Source organism: Macrobrachium rosenbergii, chromosome 43 (genome assembly GCF_040412425.1).
Source record: "Macrobrachium rosenbergii isolate ZJJX-2024 chromosome 43, ASM4041242v1, whole genome shotgun sequence".
Taxonomy (NCBI): domain Eukaryota; kingdom Metazoa; phylum Arthropoda; class Malacostraca; order Decapoda; family Palaemonidae; genus Macrobrachium; species Macrobrachium rosenbergii.
Window position 1 is genome coordinate 34,323,779 of NC_089783.1, and position 5,346 is coordinate 34,329,124.

The following is a 5,346-nucleotide window of genomic DNA, read 5'->3' on the forward strand; positions in this document are numbered from 1 at the left end:
CGTTGGCCAATGAAGAATTAGAGGAATTTATTTCTGGTGATAGAAATTCATTTCTCGCTAGAATGTGGTTCGGATTCCACAATAAGCTGTAGGTCCCGTTGCTAAGTAACCAATTGGTTCTTAGCCACGTCAAATAAGTCTAATCCTTCGGGCCAGCCCTAGGAGAGCTGTTAATCAGCTCAGTGGTCTGGTAAAACTAAGGTATACTTTTCTAGACCAGGAATGTTCGTGGTACCGCCTACCGCATCTGGGAAACAAAAGACGCTACCGTTCGCCGTCATTCGCGTGGAAGAGAAAGGCCTATTTCTATCCAGTCTTGGGAGCGATATCTTCCACATTCACAACTGATCCCTGATCCCCTTTTCAGGCCGAGAGAGAGAGCAACCAGATTTGCTGAACAGCCTAAGCACCAATATGCAGCAAATGTGTATACCTCGCTGTCGAACTTCTCCAAAGTTCCAGAGGACCTTTATTCCTCACACCGTTGTACTGTGGAACACTCTCCCTGCCGAGGATGTCGTGCAACTGGAACTTCAGAAGTTCAAGCGAAGATGCAATGCATTGCTACCCTAATGTTATTCTCCTTGTGTTTTGATTTATTTTTATCTATTGTTGATTTATTAATTCATTTTTTTCTTTTTAATAAGTGTGATCTCTTCTTTCTGTATTTCGCTTTACCTTCTCTTACTTCCTGATGATCGCTGTAATATTATTTGGAAGCTTGAATTGCTAGTCAATGGTCCCTTTGGTGGGGTTGTTCCATATGAATAGGGTTCTTCATCTTCTGAATAATAATAATAATAATAATAATAATAATAATAATAATAATAATAATAATAATAATAATAATAATAATAATAATAATAATAATCTCGTTTGAAGGTATGCTAAAGCTAGCTGATATTTCCATTAGTCGTCTATTTGAGTTCCTTCACATCAATAAAGCGTCGTATCATATTTATCCTTTTATTGCTATCTGTATGAGCACTAATGGTCACATTCACCCGATCAACGGAAATTTATCAGTTATATCTTGCTAGGTAAATTATTTTCCTTCAGAACATTCACAGATGGGCAAACGAATTATGGCCAATAATAATAGAACAGTGTTTCAGAAGTGGCAATTTATATCTTGTCAGGCAAGTTACTTTTTTTCTAAACATTCATAAATGCGCAGGCGCGATATGGCCAATTATAATAAGATACTGGCACAAAAAATGCTCAAAATGCTGTGAGGCAAAATAAATACGCTTGGTGTCATTGAAACTAAGTATTGTTATTATTATTCAGATGATGAACACTATTCATACGGAAGAGGCCCGCCAAAGGGGCCACTGACTTGAAATTCCAGCTTGATTAGAAAGAAGTAACAGAAGGCAATCGGAAATACAAGGAGAAGACATCACCTATCAAAATAAATAAATAAATAAATAAATAAATATATAAAAATGTAAGTAAATTATTAAAATACAAGGAGCATTGTATTACGGTAGTAATACATCGCATCTTCGCTTGAATTCTCGAAGTATGCTGTGGTGATTATACCATGTTATTTTCTCCCTAGATTTGTCTCAACGTGATTTTTGTCTTTCATCCGACTTCGTCCATTAAAGAATTCTAAAAACCCCACCAAGCGTGAGAAATCGGATGAAGGGATCAACATTTTCGGGTCTTAATTACAAAATTTTGAAATTAAGGATTTTTCGTACGAGATTGCGCGAACATTTCTAAAGATTTTTAAGTCAGAAGAAAAGGTTTCTTTGAAAAGCATTTAATTCCAAAGGATTATTAATCATCGTTTTACCTACCAGTAGTGATGAATTTTATACCTGTGAGAGTCATAAGAGAATATAAATATTTAGGAAGTCTGAATTACTTCAGTGTCTAAATTGCTAGCTACTCTTGTGTTGTCTAAATTGCTAGCTACTCTTGTGTTGTCTAAATTGCTAGCTACTCTTGTGTTGTCTAAATTGCTAGCTAGGCTTATGATGTCTAAATTGCTAGCTACGCTTATGTTGTCTAAATTGCTAGCTACCCTTATTTTTGTCTAAATTGCTAGCTACCCATATGTTGCCTAAATTACTAGCTACCTTTATGTTGTCTAAATTCATAGCTACCTATCATTTGGTAAATGATAAGGGTTAATAATCAAAAGGCTGTGCCGGGTTTTGAGAATGGAAGGGAATGTAGAAAATTAAAAAAAAAAAAAAAAAAGATAAAGCCATCATTAGATAGCTGTTTTAGTATTTTGGATTCACCAACCCAGCCTCATACTCAATATGACTATTACTTTATCTGTACGGTTTTTCTCCATCATTTGTATTCAAATTTCGATTTTTAGTTTTCTGTAAAAGAAAACCATTGTGCCGGCTTTGTCTGTCCGTCCCACTTTTTTCTGTCCGCCCGCAGATCTTAAAAACTACTGAGGCTAGAGGGCTGCAAATTGCTATGTTGCTCGTCCACCCTCCAATCATCAAACATACTATATTGCAGCCCTCTAGCCTCAGTAGTTTTTATTTTATTTAAGGTTAAAGTTAGCCATAATCGTGCGTCTGGCAACAATATGGGACAGGCCACCAGCGGGGCGTGGTTAAAGTTTCATGGCCCACGGCTCGTACAGCGTTATACCGAGACCACCGAAAGATAGATCTATTTTCGGTGGCTTTGATTATACGATGTAGCAGAAAACTCGATTGCGCCGCAGAAACTTCGGCTCATTTTCTACTTGTTTCTTTTACTTCCCTCTTTTATAATCGTGTCTTCATTTCACATCCCATTCGCACTCACAACCGCCATGTTTTCAGAATATATATATTTCCCCCCTCCCCAACCATCCCAAATCCACGTCATACTTTTTTTTTGAAAGCTCCATAAAAGAAAAGAATAATCACCTCACTGTCAACAGCTCCCAGGCGGGTTTTGGACTCGAGTTTTATTTTCTTCAATTTTTTTTCTGTAAGTTTTTCCATTTACCATAGCGGCAATAAATCATTCTTTATAGAGACTGTCTCGCCTGTCATTATCTTTTTTCCCTCAGGTTATGGATGGGGGATTCTCTTGTTTACATTTTCCCCCCAGCCTGCTTGCAATGCTTGCAATATCTGGAGACTAAATGCGAAAACAAACACATTCGCCATCTGCCTGCATGGATGTAAGAAATCCACAGACTATCTCTCTCTCTCTCTCTCTCTCTCTCTCTCTCTCTCTCTCTCTCTCTCTCTCTCTCTCTCTCTCTATATATATATATATATATATATATATATATATATATATATATATATATATATATATATATATATATATAGTAGTATACATGAAAATATAAAGAACAAATAACGAAATACGGAGGATCAAACAGCCACTTACACTTAAGAATCCCACGCACAACCACAACATAACGGAGGATGATAAAAAGGAACCAAGTCCAATAATTTATCAAGTAAAGGAAATGACAAAATTTGCAAAAGAGATTTCCTGAAACGTATCGCACCTTTGAGAGCAATTGTCTTGAAACGCATGAACAATATTTGTAAAATGAGAAGTCAACTGATGATAGATTGGGTGCAAAAAATAGTTAGTAAAATAAAAAAAAAAACTCAATAGAGATATAACAGTATTATGTTTTAATTCTTGAGACTGACGATCGGGTTGCGAGCCAAAAAAGAAAAATATTCTCTCATCCTAAATTCAACTTTGGTGGCTTCTAGCCAGATATAGTCCAATCAAACTTCAAAAAATTATTTCTCTCCATGGATCCTTCCGTGAGAGAGAGAGAGAGAGAGAGAGAGAGAGAGAGAGAGAGAGAGAGAGAGAGAGAGAGAGAGAGAGAGAGAAGAATTAAATTCTCAAAACAATGGCTGATATACATTCTTTTTGCAAACTAAAATTTAGTAAATCTTTTTCTCTTTTTGTCTTGTGTTTCCTAACTCTTCTGTGGATCCTTCCGTGAGAGAGAGAGAGAGAGAGAGAGAGAGAGAGAGAGAGAGAAGAATTAAATTCTCAAAACAATGGCTGATTTACATTCTTTTTTTAAATTTGGCTTGTCTTTTTCCCCTTTTTATTTTGAGCTTTCCTAATTCTTCTCTAATTTGCTCATCTTCGACTTTAACGAACGTTCTTCTTTCCAACATTTTATCTATCTGATATTAAGATTTTTCGCATAATGAAAATAATTATTTGTGTTCACTTCTTTTTCATCTCTTAACCTCTAAATTGATTTCTATATTTTTTTTCAAATGTTCACTTGTAATTTGAAATCTATGCATCTAACCTTATCCAGCGTTTTATGATATTTTTTTGTAATCTAATTTATTTTTTTGCTATGAAATATTCGGTGCTACTTTGGTTTGTTATCTACGCGTCACTTCCGAGGTGCTAGTACTAAACATGGCGGAGGCTCAATGGGACGTCGTGTTTAGTACTAGCCCCTCGAGGATCAAAGTGTTATATGCACCCATTTCTATATGGTGTGGTCGACAAACTATATTAATAAACGATATCTTTGATCCTCGAGGGGCTAGTACTAAACACGGCGTCCCGTTGAGCTTCCACCAAGTTTAGTACTAGCACCTCGGCGGTAACTCATAGATAAGCCATGTTAAGCCATGTTAAGTACTAGCACCTCGGAGGTGACGCGTATATACGCCATGTTAAGCACTAGCACCTCGGAGGTGACGTGTAGACAAACCAAAGTAGCACCGAAATCTTCTTGAAATGTAACTTCGTTAAGGAATATATATAAGATAATTATTTTCCGCGTTAACATTTTCACAGGAATTGTAAAGTGAACGATAAATTAATACTGACGAACAATAAATTCATGCTGAAGAATAAAGGAAACAAGTAAAAGATGCACAGAAGTTTCTTCGGCGCAATCGAGTTTTCTGTACATCGTACAATCAACGCCACCTTAAATAGATCTATCTTTCGGTGTTCTTTGTATAATGCTTTAAGAGCCGCGGACCATGTGACTTTAACCATGGGCCGGTGGTGGCCTATCCTATATCGTTGCCAGAATCATGATCATGGCTAACTTTATCCTTAAATTAAATAAAAATTACCAAGGCTAGAGGGCTGCAATTTGGTATGTTTGATGATTGCAATTTACAGCCCTCTAGCCTCAGCAGTTTTTAAGATCTGAGGGAGGACAGAAAAAAGTGCGGACGGACAGACAAAGCCGGCACAATAGTTTTCTTTTACAGAAAACTGAAATGAATGAATTAAGAATCAATAACCTCATATTTACAGGAAATATATGGGGAACAACAAATTTATACTAAATACAATAAATTCGTACTGAAGGCTAAAGAAAGAGAGCATGTATATATAATATATATATGTATATAT